Source organism: Euleptes europaea, chromosome 6, assembly GCF_029931775.1.
Source record: "Euleptes europaea isolate rEulEur1 chromosome 6, rEulEur1.hap1, whole genome shotgun sequence".
In the NCBI taxonomy this organism is placed as follows: domain Eukaryota; kingdom Metazoa; phylum Chordata; class Lepidosauria; order Squamata; family Sphaerodactylidae; genus Euleptes; species Euleptes europaea.
Window position 1 is genome coordinate 48,361,468 of NC_079317.1, and position 18,096 is coordinate 48,379,563.

The 18,096-nt window shown below is 42.0% G+C and overlaps 2 protein-coding genes across 2 annotated transcripts in view; one reads left to right on the forward strand and one right to left on the reverse strand.

Moving 5' to 3' along the window:
* Positions 1–18,096, reverse strand: part of AVEN (apoptosis and caspase activation inhibitor) — a 156,506-nt gene that overhangs the window by 51,674 nt on the left and 86,736 nt on the right. The gene's annotated exons all lie outside the window — the stretch shown is intronic.
* The window catches only part of CHRM5 (cholinergic receptor muscarinic 5), a 95,939-nt gene continuing 92,903 nt past the window's right edge, over positions 15,061–18,096 (forward strand). The window contains exon 1 of the mRNA XM_056851761.1: positions 15,061–15,411. The gene's annotated coding sequence lies outside the window, so the exon portion shown is untranslated. The remainder of the gene's footprint in view (positions 15,412–18,096) is intronic.

Consider the following 18,096-nt stretch of genomic DNA (forward strand, 5'->3'; position numbering starts at 1 on the left):
CCTGATTCAAGTGGAGCCCATCCCTTTTGTATAGGCCCAGCTTGTCCCAAGATGTTGCCCAGTTCCTTACAAATCTAAAGCCCTCTTCCCTGCACCACCATCTGATCAACGCACTGAGACTCACCAACTGTGCCTGCCTAGCTGGTCCTGCACGTGGAACAGGTAGCATTTCTGAGAAAGCTACCTTGGAAACCTGAAAGCTGATTTGTGTACTCTGAACTAGGATGTACGCTTGTGCCACGAACATGAGACAATGTGCTTTGCCTTTGTCTGCAATGGAATCCCCTACATTGGGGTAACACACATTTTTGCTGGCTAGGGCTGCTTCCCGAAGGAAGTGAGAGCCCCAAAGCTGCTTCCTGAGGGGCAGCTGCGGTGAGAGGTTCCCCGTCCCCGATGCATTCAAACCCCCTTCTATTAATGCTCGACAGTTGATGAGGCCAGGGGATGCCTGGACGCAACAGTCCACAGGGCACATCCTGGCACCATCAACTGTTTGGTGCTGGAAGGGAAACCCCCACCATTCAGTGCTCCACTGCTGAGGAGGAAGAAGTGTCCCTCATGAGCTACTTCTGGAGAGGTGGCAAGCTACTGGAAAACTCATAATCAACTCACTCACAAACCCTGCTTTACACAAATTCTGTCCATAACCCACAGTCTCCATCTGCCCATAGATTTGCCCTTGCATAAAAAGGAAACCATATGCTGTAAGTCTAGGGCCTTAGAAATTCAACCTTTTGTCCTTTTCCTAAATATGTTACACTAACTCCACTGCCTGAGAAGCAGTTTAATAGTCATTACTCCACAAAGAAATCAAGTAGCCACATAAAGTTAGTAACAGTAGAACAGCTGCATCAGCATAACTGCAGCACTTTTTAGAAGCGGGACTTGAGCGTACACAGTTCACATTAAAATGGATGGTAAACGGATTTAAAAGATCATTGTTCTATACCATTATGTTATATAGTCTAAAGGCAAGAATTATATTAACTATGACTATGATTCTTTCACTAATTAAAACTCTAATCCCTTCTTTAAAGAGCAATAGATGCTCAAAATTATTTTTACTTTGTTCTCAATGGGAATTCAATAGCCTTTTAGATGTGTGATTGGATATTAAATTGCTAGTACATGGATAGTTGAAAAACCTGTTTTAAATTTTAAATTATCACTTCCACAGTAAGATATAATCACAATTTAAACTATACAGACTAATTTTTGAATATGAGAAAATTGTACTTGTCTTGAAAAACAATATGGATTGAACTCTGTCGTAGGCACGACAGAGTTTTCCATTATTTTTGAAGTCCAAGTAATTACATAAATGTTCTTATTTATACATTACTATTGTATTGATTAAAAACTATCCAAGGATTAAAATTCTAAACTTTTTGGCCTCCACTCCTTCGCTTGGATCCTGCCTAGAATGTCCAGATGAAGGGGGGGTGATTTTTACCAATTCCTCCATTCTGTGGCAGCCTAAAACACATGCCGAAATGCTGCTCCTGAGGGATGGGGGGGGGGCAGCAAAAATTGTGTCCTCCTTGCACCCAAGCTCCTGTCTGGACAAGCAGTCCCCAGGGAATTTCAAAAAGACACATTGCACTAATGAAAATGTAATGATATTGAGAAGTTATCTATTCAGTAGGCTACTACAAATAGATTAAGCTGATGTGGTATATAGACAAAACAAGTGGGGGCCCTGCAACAACTGAGCCTGGTTTTGGCTGGGGAGGGCAGGCTAGAAACTTTAGCAATAAATAAATAAATAAATTTCCCTTGGTGTCCCCTCCTCCCCTTTCCCTACCCTGCCAGGCACCATAGTCTTTCCCTTTCTCCTGCTTGTCCTCTCTTTCCCACTTACCAGCCAACCTACCTTTACCTGCCCCGTCTTCAGCTTTTTCTCCTTCCAACCCCCAGCAGCCTCTCCCTGAGACAACGGGCTCAGTTACACAGGCTGTGAGTTTCCAGTTTGTCACTGGGTTGTCACTGGACCTGTCCCTCATGAGTCCTCCACCAGGGGGATATGACAGGGAAGGGAGACAGGAGTTTTTCTAGTGCCCCCTACAGCTTTGCAGACACCAAGGCTTAGAAGGCTTGGGATTGCCTAGCAACCACTAAAATGGCCACCTCTTCTTTGGGGCAGAACTTCCACTTTTTAAAAGAAGACTCTCTGCCTTTTATTTATGGCTTCCTTGACCATGCAGGCATCTTTTTAGACTTGACAGTACCTTTCCTTACCTGTGGAATGCATTCTATTTGACTTTCAATTAGTGTGGCTTTAAATAGCTTCCAAGCATGCTCTAGGGATTTGACTATCTTGTGCTTCCCTTTTAGTTGCCTTTTAACTATTCTCATTTTTGTAAAATTCCCTCTTTTGAAATCAAATGTTACTGTTTTGTACTCTAGAGGTAGCTTTCTATTGATATGAATTATGAACTTAATAGCATTGTGGTCACTACCCCCATTGGTACTTATCCCTTGAGTACTGTATTAAAAGGAAGCAAGCAGCTTTTTCCTTTCAGCCAAGTGGCCACCAAATACACTAATGGCTCTGCTTGCACCTGTCTGCTGCCCTCATGCTGCCATGCCCCCATGTTTCCATGGCAGCATAAGGGAAAGCATGCCAGCACAACCCTCTATTCTTCTGAGGAGGGTTGCCTAGCTAGGATGTCCTCCCGTCATGCGAAAACTGCTTTCTTTTGCCTTGGTAGCCCTAGTGCGCTGTAGCTGCCATTTGGAGGGTATAAACTGCTAATTCCTGAGCAAATGCATTTCATAACAGCAGTGCTGAAAGAATGTTAACCAAGCAGGAAATGCTATGGTACAATCAAGTTGTTATGGCAACTAGAGCAGTTAGATAGAGAAAAAGACAAAGAACATGCATAGTTGTAATCCTGCCAACATTATAATCCTGTTATTAAAATTCATTAAAATCTGACATATTTATCACAGATTTTTTTTTTTTTAAAAAACCCTTTCAATAGTTATTTTACCACTAGCATCCCATGTGCAAGCATTCCTGGGCTCAGCTGCTAGAAGTTTTTTTTAAAATAATAATAATAGAAAATCACTCATTTTACAATCCAAGCTCCAGTCTGAAGTACAGGTCCTTTTGCACTCCCAGCATCAGAACTGGGAGTGTGGCAGGGCCTGCATGTCTGCCCACAACTCCCATTTCCAGAAATTTTGAATTCATGAAAAAGCATCCCCCCCTTGAAATAACTCAGAACTTGCAAGCTCAGTTTTACTGCTTTAACCTAAAACACATAATTTATAATTTAGTTAGCAGGTCCAACTCAACATCAAACGTTACTGTTAGTCGTATCATGACCATGGGCCCATTCCTGCCCGGGAGGGCAAAAGGGCCCGCACCAGCATCTGTGCCACTTGCACTGGCACCCAGGCCACTTGCACCGCCGTGACCCACACAGACACTGGTGTTGGGCCGCAGACGCTGGCCTCCCAGTGCTGCCACAGCAGCGAAGCCCTGGGACGCCAGCTCAGCCTCCCGCTGGCATCCTGGCGGGAGCGCACATCCATCGTCCCAGGTGCACCGTTGTCCCAGGGAGAGTTCCAGGGCAGAGCCACCTTTAGGCAGCCTCCTAACCCCCCTTCAGCCGGGAATGCCCCCTTTGCCCTTATTTGCATTGATGCCACCTTTTTAGGTAGCACAGCCCTTTGGAACGCTATGGAGCGGTTCCACAGGGCTTGCAAGTAAGGGCAGCTTCCCGGCTTCGGGGGGGGGGTTGAATCCTCCTTTGGAGGTGGCACCGCTTCGCTGCCTCCAGCCACCAGCGAGCCCCTCCCCTCAGGAATGGGCTGTATATGAGCCTGCTTCTGTCCAAGTAGCAAACTTTCTTCTGTTTCCCACAAAATGCAAATGTATGTTTTCCTCTCCCCCCACAACATGGCAAAAACTAAGCTATATATGATAAAGTGGCACAAGGTGCAGCAGTTAATTACAGAAAACTAAAGAATTTATACTTTTAAATTTCATAAATATTCCAGATAATACAATTGTATCTTCTAACTACCAGCATCACCTCCAGCAGGGCAATAAGCTTCTTATACCTAGTCTATAAGGGTCTTTGTCACAACCCTTTGAAGAGAGATCTGAAAAGATTGAACTACTGGGGACCAAATCAAGAGGACATCAGACTCAGGGTATTAGTTGTTTCTACTATCACCATCCAGCTAGACCAGAAGGGAAGCAGCAATGCACAAGCAAAGAAGAGACTACCCATTTGTCTCAAAGATGTCAGCACCCTCTTTGGTGCAGAAATGGAACTTGGATTCTGGCATTATATCTATAAATCTAATTTCCAATTTCTAATTTCTCTCACAGAGAATGCCTTATTTGGGGGACTTCAACCCCCTCCCGTTTAAAAAAAATTCAGCTTTTCTGCAGACCTAGTGGGTCCCTCAAGTCTGCAGAAACATCTGTTTGGGGTGAGTGTGTCCTCTATCTGCAGATTTAGGTACCTGCAGGTAGGAGGCACACTTGGAAATTAGATTTATAGATATAATGCCAGAATGCAAGATCTATTTCTGCACTGAAGAGGGTGCTGACATCTTTGAGACAAATGGGCAGTCTCTTCTTTTGTCGAAGGCTTTCACGGTCAGAGTTCATTGGTTCTTGTAGGTTATCCGGGCTGTGTAACCGTGGTCTTGGAATTTTCTTTCCTGACGTTTCGCCAGCAACTGTGGCAGGCATTTTCAGAGTAGTGGTCCTTCAGTGTTACTACTCTGAAGATGCCTGCCACAGTTGCTGGCGAAACGTCAGGAAAGAAAATTCCAAGACCACGGTTACACAGCCCGGATAACCTACAAGAACCAGTCTCTTCTTTGCTTGTGCATTGCTGCTTGCCTTCTGGTGACTTTGATCTAGCTGGATGGTGATTTGATCTAGCTGGATGGTGATAGTAGAAACAACTAATACCCTGAGTCTGATGTCCTCTGATGTCCTCTGTTACCTTTTGAAATGGTGGTGGTGGCCACTGCAGGGATCCACTCTGGGCCCGGCTGCAGCAAACAGCTGTTGTTGGGAGCCACTGCAGGCCCAGCCACAGCAGCAGCAGTCGCCGGAAGCCACTCCAGGCCCTGCCACAGCTCCCAGACACTACCACCTCTGTGGCCGGGGTCCAAGGTGAGTTGCATTAGGGAGGCAGATGGGATGTGGTGGGGAGGAAGCTGGGATAGGGGAGAAGCTGATATGTGGTGGGGGAAGCTGGAGGGGAAGATGGGATGTGGTGGGGAGAAGTCAGGATGGGAGGATGATGGGATGTGATGGGGAAGATGGGGAAGGGACGAAGTTGGGAGAGGTGGGAGATGGGGGGAAATGGGATGAAGTGGGGGGGGAGCAGCAGGAGAAAGCCTTGGTGGGGGGACAAACACATGGAGGGTGCTGAGATGGGGAGATAGAAAGAGAGAGAAAAAAGAATGCTGGGGTAGGTGGCAGTAAAAGTGAGAAAGAGATTGATGGGGTAGGGGGACAGAAAGAGGCAAAAAGAGAGGGTGATGAGATGGAAGGCCAAAAGTTAGAGTGATGTTGTGGGGGGGGGCATTGGGGAGAGAGTATGAGAAGCAGTGGTAGGATGGAGAAAGAGAGTCATGGGGTTGGGGAGGCAGAAAGAAAGAGAAAGAGTGAAGGGCAGGGGGCAAAAAACACAACACATTGTGCAACATTTTGTTGTGGGTCCCCACTTGTCTATATACCAATAGCCAAGTTGGCCAAATAGAGGTTAAAAACCCAAAGATGATAAAAGGAATTCCTGTAGCTTTAAGCAATGGATTCCCACAGTGGCTGTTGCTAGGCCACCACCGTATTCCAGGCTGAATTTCTGAGAGTTAAAAGGAAGGGAAGGAGGGCAGGGTACTTTCCAGGCCTATTTTGGCCTTTGAGGGAGGACTCAATGGGGTCAGAATTGACTAGGGTTGCCAGCTGCAGGTTGGAAAATTTCTGGAGATTTTGTGGTGAAGTGTGAGGAAGATAGCGTTTGGGGATGGGAGAGCCCTCAGCTGGATAGAATGTCATAGAGTCCACCCTCCAAAACAGTCATTTTCTCCAGGGGGTCAGGTCCCTGTCATCAGAAGTTCAGCTGTATTTCTGGGAGATCTCCAGGTCCCACCTGGTCATTGGCAACCCTAGGCCTGGAAGCAATCTCTGGGCGCTTTGATACCACCCAACTTGCATGACTAAGCTAGCCCAGGCTGCTTACAACTTTTCAACAGCAACCACCCCATGAAAGCCAAGGTGGTATAGCAGCTAAAGCTTCAGAGCAGAATCTGAGAGACCCAGGTTTGAATTCTCATCTTGCTGTAGAGGTTCACTGGGTGATTTTGGGCCAGTCACATATTTTCAGCCTACTCTACCTCACAGGGTTATTGTACGGATAAAAAAAAGAGGAGAGTAATGTAAGCTGCTTTGGTCCCAGTTGTGGAGAAAGGTGGGGTATAAATGAAGTAAATAACAATATAGCTGAAGATGATAGGCAGATAAAAGGTAGGTTGGTGAATGGCTCAGAAGGAACAAATGAACAGTGAAAGGGAAGAGGATATGGGAGTTGCCAGGAGGTAGGAAAGAGAAAATAGTGTGGGGAGAAAGTAAGGTGTCATCCCACAAGTCCTTAAGGGTTTCCTGCAAGTAAGCCTGGCCAATAGGTGGCACCACACAACCGGGCCACAGTCTTCCTAGGTAGAGGCTGGCGGGGGAGGTAAAGCTTATGACAGAAGGGCAGATAAAGGTAGGTTGGCTTTGGGGTGGGAAGGAGATAGGGTGGTGGAGACTGGGTAAGGTGGAGTTTGAGGAGGGGAGGGACCTCAGAAGGGTATAATGCCTTAGAGCCCACCCTCCAAAGCAGCCATTTCCTCTAGGGGAACTAGAGTTGCCAACCTCTAGGTGGGGCCTGGAGATCATCCAGAATTATAACTGATCCCAAATGAAAGAGATCAGTTCTCCAGGAGAAAATGGCAGCTTTGGAGGGTAGACTCTGTGGCATTATGGCATTATACCCTGCTGAAGTCATTTCCCTTCCCAAACCTCACCTTTTGAAGGATCCACCTCCAAATCTTCAGGAATTTCCCATCCTGCAGCTGGGAACCCTAAGGGGCAACTGATCTCTGTAGTTGGGATATCTACTGTGCATTCAGAGTGCCAGGCCCCACATGGAGGACGACAACCCTTGAAAAAGAGAAGGAAGCAAGTAATGTGGAGAGGCTATGGGAGGCTTTCAGGAAAGGGAAAAAGGAAGCAGTGGGGGAAGGGGGGATGTTCCCATTTGTAGTCTAGAATATGCACAGAAATTATTATCTAATGTTATAGATTGTCCTGCATAAGGATCTTCATACTTTTTACTCATTCAGAATGAGTGAGTAAAGTTTAGTTTTTAAAAAAATGTTATTCATTCCAAAAAATAAAATACTTTTTTCAATATTCCACCAAATTTCCATTTTTTCTACTGATTTTTTTTTAAGTTCCTAGACAAACATACATCCAAACATTTTTTCCTCCAAAATGTTCCTTTTTTCTGGCTCTTCACATCTCTAGCCTGCCATGCATCTCCTTCAATTCCCCCCACACATTTACCTGATAGTGGTTTTTAAAAGCCTTCACAGAAGCTTAAAGGTACCCTTTTATTATTTTTCAAGATGCCCAATATCTTGACTAAGTTTTCAGATGTCCTGGCAGAAAAAGGTTTTCTCAACAACTGCTATCTGGAAATTTTTTAACTGCTAATGCAAGAGACTGAACCTTGGAACTTTTCATGCAAATGAGTCACATCCCCTTCTGAGAAGAGGTTACATAAGGGTTTAAAGAAACAGCATAGTGCTAGGGAGTATCAAGAAATTGCCCAATCACCACACCTGATGTAGGATGTTTGATACGTAGCCAGTGTTGAAGATGTTAATCTCTTAGGGAATATGAAAAGATTCAACTTGAAAACAACGGTGCCAACTTCTTTTGATCAACAGCAAGATGACCAAAGAAAGAGGATAATGTCTTTCTTAAGAAATATTGACAAATGGCCACACATACTATCAAGGACGGTGCAGTGAAAATGTCCTTCTTGTGATAGTCAGCTTTTCTTCCCCTTTCTTATCTACTGGGTGTTAATGTTTACATCTCTTGACACTAAATGTTTCTCCTTCCAAAGAATTCCTTGAGGTCAATTCTCTTGACAAGGGCTTATCCCAGGAATCTCTAGCAACTCTAAGAGGAGTAACATCTTAAAAAATATAGATAGCAGTTCCTGGCAGTAAAATTAAATATAGATACTTTTTATGGGAAGCTGGCTGGTACATCTCAAGACCCAACACCTGGGCCATTTTCTTAAGCTATCTGGGTTATACATGTCATTAAATTCTAATAATAGTTTCTGATCATCTACTTATGATCTGGGAAGGAGTCTGCCTTTACCTGCAAAGTTAAACTCTGAGCCAACAGAGAAAGAGCCCTGAACCTAAAATGTAAGATGTAGAGCATTCTGGCAAAGAAGGTGTGGTTGCTGGGATAGTGATCGATACTAAGGTGAACAGGGGAACAGCACAAGTAGACTGAAACAGCTGAAGGCATGTATGGAGATATATAATCGTAAGAAAAGCTGAACTGGATCAGATCAAATGGTCCATCCAGTCCAGAAACCTACTTTAAGAACATAAGAAGAGCCATGCTGAATCAGACCATAGGCCCATCTAGTCCAGCATTCTGTTTACACAGGGGCCAACCAGCTGCCTCTAGGAAGCTCACAAGCAGGATGACTTCAACAGCACCCTCCTGATTGTGCTCCCCCAGCAACTGATATAAAGAAGCATGCTGCCTCTGGTAGTGGAGGGAGCAGATATCCATCCTGACTACTATATGTCATGACTAGTAGCCATTGATAGCCCCATGCTCTGTGAATCTGTTCACTCCCCTTTTAAAACATCCCAAGTTTCCAAAAGAGCAAGTCAGATGCTTCTGGGAAGCCCACAAGTAGGGAAAGAAGGCAACAGCCCTCACTTGGAGTTTCCCCCAGCTACTAGTATTCAGGAGAAAACTGGTATTAGTCATCAGAACTCTGTCCAATCCCTTTTAAAAGTAATCTAAACCCATGACCATCACCACACCTTGTGGCAGCAAATTCCATAAAATATGAATGTAACTCCATGAGAAGATAAAATAACTATCAGACCAAACAATAGCAAATAGCAAAGTTAACAATGTTGAATTTGCAACAGTTACTTTTGCATTGTACAAATGGTTGCTGTTCAGATTAAAAATAGAGGGGTAGCTGTTGTCACCAACATCAGAACTGTGGTTGCTGCTAGAACTGGCAAGAGAGAAGCAATGGGAATTGAAGGTAACATGACAGCTGCATGTAGATGAGGCCTCTCTCTCCATTTCTGTAGATGCATGCAGCAACTGTTCCCACCAACACAGGTGTGTGCTGATCCTCAGTTTTGGGTACAGAAGCATGACAGGCAGTCCTCTTTTGGCACCCAACTCAGCTAGAGCATCCACAGGACTGAAGTGGAATCGCAACATCTATTTGTGAGAATTGTAGTGTAGGCTGGAGGGCACTTTGAACCCAAACTCAGAATTGTAGAGGGAATACAAATCAGAAGCAGCATGACAAACTCTCATATACTGATTTAGTCCCAGTTGGTGTCACTTCACATGTTCAACTCTGGATGGGGAGTACTATCAGCAAAGATAAAAGTAGTGTCAGAAAGATTAATGCACTTCTTATCCAGCTGACTGCCCTACACCAAAAGCATACAGAATTTCTAAATAGTTACACTTTGTCACTGTGCTGTCATGCAGTGGTAACAAAACAAAACCCTCAGAAAGTAGTTGGTACTATTTTACCAGGCTGGAAGAAGATCTCATTATCCAACCTTTGATGTCTCCTTTGTAATTTGACTTGTATTCCTACCTACCATCTACGACTAAACCTGCTTCTCCTTCAATGTGGTTTACTTTTCTACATGTTTATTACCATTTTATACAGGATTAATCTTCCGATTTTATAAAGGTGGATCAAATGCTCTCATCCAATATTAAGTTCCAAAAATAATGTTAAGAATGGTTATTTTGTCACAAAGTAAGAAAGCTAAAATAATCTTATATTGCTATCTAATAACTAAGCACTTGACCTCTTTGTTTTTACAAATATTTACTGATTTCCCTTAACACAAATAATATAATGTACAGAAGAATGAACTGACTGCTAAAATTACAGCTTTAAAGATGGATTTAATTTAGCTGAGCCGTAATCACATATTCAGCTCACAGAGTACAACCATTTCAACTGAAATAGTGAATAATTACTGTACAAAAGCAATGCAGCGCACAAAAAAAAAATCCCACAGTACAAGAACAGGAAGCACTGAAAAATAAAGTAAAGGGCTTATTCTGTTCATTTTGCCAAATCTATTCACAAGCACAAAAGAACTGAAACAATAACTACATTTTCTCCAGGAAGCAATGAGCCTCATCGAAATTTATTTCACAAATATGCCACTTGCCCCTCCCTGCCTTCCTTCACATCACGAAAAATTTAAAAATACACCATCTGTTAGAAACACTTTAAATACAAAGCTTTTATTGGTCATATGTAAACAGGACTGTATTTTTGGGAAATGCTAGAAAAAGAAAAAAAACAGGACTTCAATTTTCTTGATTTCCTGAATTCTCACTCACTCTATTGGCACCAATGATGAGTTCATGAATCCTCCATATCTGCCTCCTTGAGAGAAGTTTTTTGTAAGAGTATGTGCAAAGTTTTAAAATTGAAATAAGACATTATTGACTATTTAGAAATATCTCTTAATTATGGCCTTTCTCGAGTTGTTGCATCTCTGCGAATATCGCATCTCTGCGAGTATCAGTATTTGGATGCATGAATAATAAAAAGGCTTTCTCGCCTCTTTCATGTAACGTTTCTAAATATGCTGATAACTGAGTGTTAATAGGGTTTTCTTGGGTGGTTTTTTGAACTGGTGCAAATAATATGGTCAACAAGCATTTAACAGTCAAACAAAGAGTATCAGGGTGGCCAACCTTCAGGTACTAGCTGGAGATCTTCTGCTATTACAACTGATCTCCAGCTGATAGAGATCAGTTCACCTGGAGAAAATGGCTGCTTTGGCAATTGGACTATATGGCATTGAAGTCTGTCTCCTCCCCAAACCCCACCCTCCTCAGGCTCTGCCCCCAAAACCTCCCACCGGTGGCAAAGAAGGGCCTGGCAACCCTAAGTAGGGTCCATCCTGTATAGATATATGGTATCATATACTGGATTATTAATGCATTCAGCAGATGGTGCTCTTGAGGAAGATGTTAGTCAAAATAAATCAACCTTTATCCAAAATCTGTTTACCATTTTTTTGCACTTTGAGTTGCTACATAGTGAGCACTTGTTTGATACTAGCTAGCATGGTGTAGTGGTTAAAAGCTGTGGTTTGGAGAGATGGACTCTGATCCGGAGAATCAGGTTTGATTCCCCACTCCTCTACATGAGCGGCAGACGCTAATCTGGTGAATTGGATTTGGTTCGCCACTCCTACACATGAAGCCAGCTGGGGGACCTTGGGCTAGTCACAGCTCTTAGAGCTCTCTCAGCCCCACCTTCCTCACAGGGTGTCTGTTGTGGGGAGGGAAAGGGAAGGTGATTGTAAGCCGGTTTGATTCTTCCTTAAGCGGTAGAGAAAGTCAGCAAATAAAGACCAACTCCTCTTCTACTATTTGTATTTAACAATTCAATAGCAAACTACAACCCACTTCAGTGTTGTTGTTGTTGTTGTTGTTGTTGTACTTAGAGTAACAGTTTTGACTAATAATCTTTTCCAAAACTCGTAGGCCTAGTCTTACGAGATTTCCTTATCTATTCTTTTTTAAAGTGCACAATATCAGTCTCCTGATCCAAGACACTAACTTGCTGGACATTCTGGTTAGTTAAGGCAAATCTGCTAAACAGACACTTTTGTGTAGTAAAGGCTTTTCCATGGCATAAGCAGCAACAAGAGGGACCTTCATGGCAGTTTAGGACCATAGTAGACAAAGTACTGAGACATCTGTGAATAGATTTTCTGAGAATTGTTGGTGGACAGACCATACCCACCCTTAAAATTGGGTCTCAACAATGGCAGAAGTTAGTCATTTAATGCTTCCTCCAATGCCATTTCCTCATCTCAAATCCCCCCAACAGATGTTATTTATTTCCCACACTGGGGAAAGTATAAAACCACCACACAAATAACCTATATGTTTACTTCAGTGGGACAAATAGCAGCTCCAATAAGGTGTTTGAGGTCAGAAGTAGGATTGTGGATGAAAACTGTTACCCCTCCCCCCCAAAATCTGAATTATGCCTCTCTTCAGCATTTACTGAATTAAAATCACTGGCTGTTCAACAACACACACCACTTGGGAGATCCATTCACTGATCTCTGTATACAGTACACAAAAGAGGAATGAAACTTACAAAGTTGGGATGATAAGTCAAACTACTGTAAGGCCCATTCCCACTAATGAGAGGAGGAAGAAAGGAGTAATAAAGGTTGTAGATTTTTTGCAGTTTTTTCCTCCAATTATCTTTAAGCAGAGGCACATGGTCAGCTCCAGTACAACAGCTGGTCTTGTGTGACACAGTCACCCACTTTCCCTCTTTTTCCACCTTTAATAATATATGAAGCAGCAGACAGGACTGAGATTCAAGTCACACTATGGAGTACATACCTAGGTTCTGCTCAACATTTAGAGAATACTGAAACTAGGTTAGTTCAGAATTATCCCATTTTCATATTTCAATCAAGATTTCCCTGAATTTCATATTGTATATGTACGTACAACCTACAGAGAGAGAAATAAACTTTTTTTCTAGGATCATGCAAACCAATCTAGGCACAATGTAGACAAATGCATGACCTGAACAATTACAGATATCAGCAACAGCTATCGGTAATTTGCATGTATTTATTTTTTGCTCTCAAGTCACAGCTCACTTATGGCAACCTGGTAGGGTTTTCAAGGCAAGAGACGTTCAGAGGTTATTTGCCATTGCCTGTCTAAGCGTTTTGCCCCTGGTGTTCCTTGGAGGACTCTCATCCAAATATTAGCCAGGGTCAGGGCTGAGAATGTGTGACTGGCCCAAGACCACCCAGCAAGTTTCCATGACAGAGTGAGGATTCAAACCTGGGTCTCCCAGATCCTAGTCCAACACCTTAAGCATTACACCACACTGGCTCTCGTAATTTGCATTACTGAACAATAATAATAGTAACCCCAGTTGTATCCTGTTTTGACCAGAATCATGCAACCTTCACAAGTGTGTACACAGTTAAGCTATTATCAATGAGGTGGGTTGAAGGGGATCAGTTGCATGTAGGGTTGCCAACCTCCAGGTACTAGCTGGAAATCTCCTGCTATTACAGCTGATCTCCAGCCGATAGAGATCAGTTCATCTGGAGGAAATGGCTGCTTTAGCAATTGGACTCTATGGCATTGAAGTCCCTCCCCTCCCCAAACCCCGTCCTCCTCAGGCCCCAACCAAAAAACCTCCTGTCAGTGGCAAAGAGGGACCTGGCAACCCTAGCTGCATGAGCCAAGACTGTATTGCCTGTTAACTGCCTTGCCTGTTCTGGATCAAAGAATTCTATCTCTTAGGCTACTGTTCTTAAAATACGTTGGATGTACGAAGAACAGAGTTAAACAGCCACCCTTAACTACATGGAAGAACCAAGCAAGCAAAAGGTTGATAAACTGGGTAGTGAACAGAAGTAGGAAGACTGGGACAAAATTATGATGAATTGCTTAGAATACTGGGTTATAGTCATATCCCCAGATTTTGTTGTTTTCTCACATTTCTTCCTGTTCAATGATCTTTTTTCTATCTATTTTTTTCAGGTAAAATGTCATGCCTTTGCTACTATTCCCCATGCGTAAGGGAAAAGATTAATGAAATAAAAGTCCAACTGGTGATATTGTCTAATCTTTAAAATTCAGCTATTTTCAGAAGAAAATACAAGTAATATTTTATATTATGTAATATATAATATTTTAATATAACTAACATAGTAAAAACTTTGCAGTTATCTTACATGCATATTTACTCCTTCCTTCCTGCATAACAGGAATGGACCATTTATTCACAAGTAGTAGAAAAAGAATGGTCATCTAAAAATTAAAACAAACGGATTCATAAGCCAGAAATCTTATTTTAATGAGGATTTAAATGCTCTCTTTAACACTAGTGACCTCTTAGGCTGTAATCCTAAACATAACTTGAATTTCCATAGAAATCAGTAGGATTTACTTCCAAGTAAACATGGTTCAGATTGGGCTGTTAAGGTCATTTTTTTTACAGCTAGAAGATTAAGATTTTTATTTGCAGTAAATACACCAAGAAAAGTGATTATTCCAATAAAAATAGTTTTGGTAACTATTGCTTTCTTAAGGCAGTAACTGCAAAAAAAGGTCTGATTGGGAGATAAAAGCCCACCACCTCCTTTCAACACTTACTTCACTAAAATCATTGTTTTGTTCATTCAGCTTATAATAGAAGGTTTTCTGGGGTGACAAGACATTCCAGACAGGAACCCCTATCAAGCCTGTAGCATCATTTGAGTTTTCTTCCAATAGATACTGCTGTCCATCAGAAGAAATAATTAGTGGATTATGTATGAAAAACGTCATCCTATCAGTTCAGTGCCTGACTTGAATAGCTCATATAAAGCAACTCATTGATGCCATGCGTACTCCCTGTCTTGAGATATGACACAACACTACACCCTTTGGGAGTTTCTCCCCTGTTCGTAAACAGCGTTTCACATCTGTGTTTGACAGACGCAGAGAACAGCAGACTGTTCAACGTTCATTACAAAAAGGAGGCAAGGCAGGTGAAAAGTTAAGGCAGAACCTGGACTCCGGCTAACCTGCCCTTCTTGCTTTTCAGTGCAACATACAGCCTCGACATACAGGATTTTCTGGAACAGAAAGAAGTTTTCAGTATTGGAATTTGCGTAAAAAAACCAAAAATCAGATGGGATTTACTGAGAACGGAAGCTTTTAAATTAATATTTGATAAATGCAGAACATTTGAATTAACTCAAATTGATGCATCTGTCTCTATTGTCTGAAGATGCAAAGTTCACTGCTCTTTTTTTAAAATAACCTCATAAGAGACGAATAATCTAAAGTACCATTTGGAGAGCCACACCAACGATTTGGAATAACTGGGGGCAAACTGGAAGCAAGCATCAACAAATGAAGCAGCAGCAGCAGCAAACGAGCCACAGTACAGAAAAAGAAATCACAAAGCAAGCATGCAGAATGCATTTCTAACACAGAAAGCTTCCTACCTGGGGACTGTGTCTCCGTATTTGAAGGCACAGCATCCAGAAATGGTCTTCAGATCTATCATCTGTTAGGTAAGTTTTCATTTTAAATAAAATCATTTTAGCTTTGTTCATAAAAATAATATTCCTCTCATTTTGTGGCTACACTTATCAGTGAATTTCAGTTGCATCCTCATTCACACTGAGACTGATTTTCAAACCTTGAAGGTAAATATTCTTGCTCCATTTCCTGCACGGTACAAATAATTGATTGTGTCTTTTTTTACAAGTTACCTTATTAAACTCTTCACAGCAGGTTTCTACTAGAACTGTTTGCAAAAATTTAAATTGTTCAATTACTGTTTATTTAAAGCTGTTAGATACATAAATACCCACATATATAATGCTATACACCTCATTTACTATTTGCAAAGTAATATTTACTGTGATTCAGATTCTAACGCAAGCTGTTAAAGCAAATAATTGAATACAATGGCAGCCTCACATTTTAAAGGCACATTTTATTAAAGTAAAACCCATGCTTAAAATACACTAGCTAAAGCAACCAAAAGTGTCAATTATAGTTTGGCTGTGAAACTATAGTAACTGAAGTAAAAGCACAGTGTTTAAACCATGAAGGCTTAACACACACTTTGAACGTAAGTTGAGGATAAGAGTTCAATAGTATCTGAATATATACATTTTTCTGCAAGATCATTGGTAAAGTGGTTTTATGTACTACAAAATAAACAGAGCATATAATTTCATAGTTCAAATCTAATATATAGCATGGCTTGGACAAGAGCCATTAGTTCAAAAACCAGAACAGGTAGACTACTGAGCATCTTGTTAAAAGGCTTTTGGGACTGGCTGGAAAAAACAACAGTTCAGTAAAACATTTGGCCACCATTTAATATTTTATTATATGGAGCGTCTGTCTCTTCTTTTTCTCCTTCATATGTTTCCTTGCAACATTTTTGCTGAAGTCTGTTCAGATGATCTCCATGTTCTTATATTTCTTAACTGCTCTGTCTTCTCTCATACCAAGTACATACACACAAAGATTATGGATTCTTGTAGGTTATCCGGGCTGTGTAACCGTGGTCTTGGAATTTTCTTTCCTGACGTTTCGCCAGCAACTGTGGCAGGCATCTTCAGAGTAGTAACACTGAAGGACAGTGTCTCTCAGTGTCAAGGGTGTAGAAAGAGTAATATATAGTCAGAAAGGGGTTGGGTTTGAGCTGAGTATTGTCCTGCAAAAGTATTGTCCTGTAAGTATCAAGATAATGTGCTAATGAGGATATGGTATGTTAATATGGAACCATTGTATCCTGAAATGATCTGTTAATGTGTGTAATCCAAATTTTTGGATTACACACATTAACAGATCATTTCAGGATACAATGGTTCCATATTAACATACCATATCCTCATTAGCACATTATCTTGATACTTACAGGACAATACTTTTGCAGGACAATACTCAGCTCAAACCCAACCCCTTTCTGACTATATATTACTCTTTCTACACCCTTGACACTGAGAGACACTGTCCTTCAGTGTTACTACTCTGAAGATGCCTGCCACAGTTGCTGGCGAAACGTCAGGAAAGAAAATTCCAAGACCACGGTTACACAGCCCGGATAACCTACAAGAACCAATGAACTCTGACCGTGAAAGCCTTCGACAAAGATTATGGAATTTTTGGTAGTCCCTGAAGCAAAACTTATAGAGCCCACACTGAGGAGTCATGCCCAAATGGGAAATAAATAGCCCTCGTACAATTAGGTGTGGGAATCCTACCCGAATGCTGAGCCCGATTCAATCGTAGATTCACATCCCCTTCTATGCTAGTTAGTACTTCATCTATAGATGTGGAACCTTCCAGACAACCACTGGTGTTGCTGCTGTAAGTACCAAAGGAGGAAGTATTCTGGATTTCAAGCTACTTTTGCCCACCTCTTCAGCATCACTTGGCTGGCAAGTGGAAGGGAGGTTTCCACTTTAATTAATCTCCCAGATAGCTAGCATCCATAAGGGCTAGCAATCTGCCTTTCACTTTTCTACTGCTATTTCATACTTTGACCCAACAGTGAAAATGTCAAAGTTTTCTGACTCAGTTGAGTGTAAGAACTTGCTGTGGAAACAGTTTTCAGGAGACACGGGAAGTATCAGCACACTACATTGGCTCACCAAAATCCATCCTGGCAACTATAAGGGTTACAAAGGGTTATATGTATCGATAAATAAGACGCTTGTCTCATCCAAAAGATTTCTATTTGCCATGGATGAAAAAGCCGTGAGTTTGCCGGTGGACAGTATCAAATATTAAAACACTAAAGTGTTAAGAAGACTGACGAGTCAGCAACTAAGTTCACTTTGTATAACACAAGACCAAGTTGGGGAGGGGATTCAACCTACAGATTAAAAACCTACGAAAAAATGTATCACTTCAGAAATCCTATTCAGTTTGGTGCTTCTGTACTCCAAATAAAAAGATCAAATATAAATACGAATTTACCAACTGTGTGTGTGTGTGTGTAAAGTGCCGTCAAGTCGCAGCTGACTTATGGCGACCCCTTTTTGGGGGTTTTCAAGGCAAGAGACAAACAGAGGTGGTTTGCCAGTGCCTTCCTCTACACAGCAACCCTGGTATTCCTTGGTGGTCTCCCATCCAAATACTAACCAGGACCGACCCTGCTTAGCTTCTGAGATCTGAGGAGATCAGGCTAGCCTGGGCCATCCAGGTCAGGGCACATAAATAAATAGCATCAATGA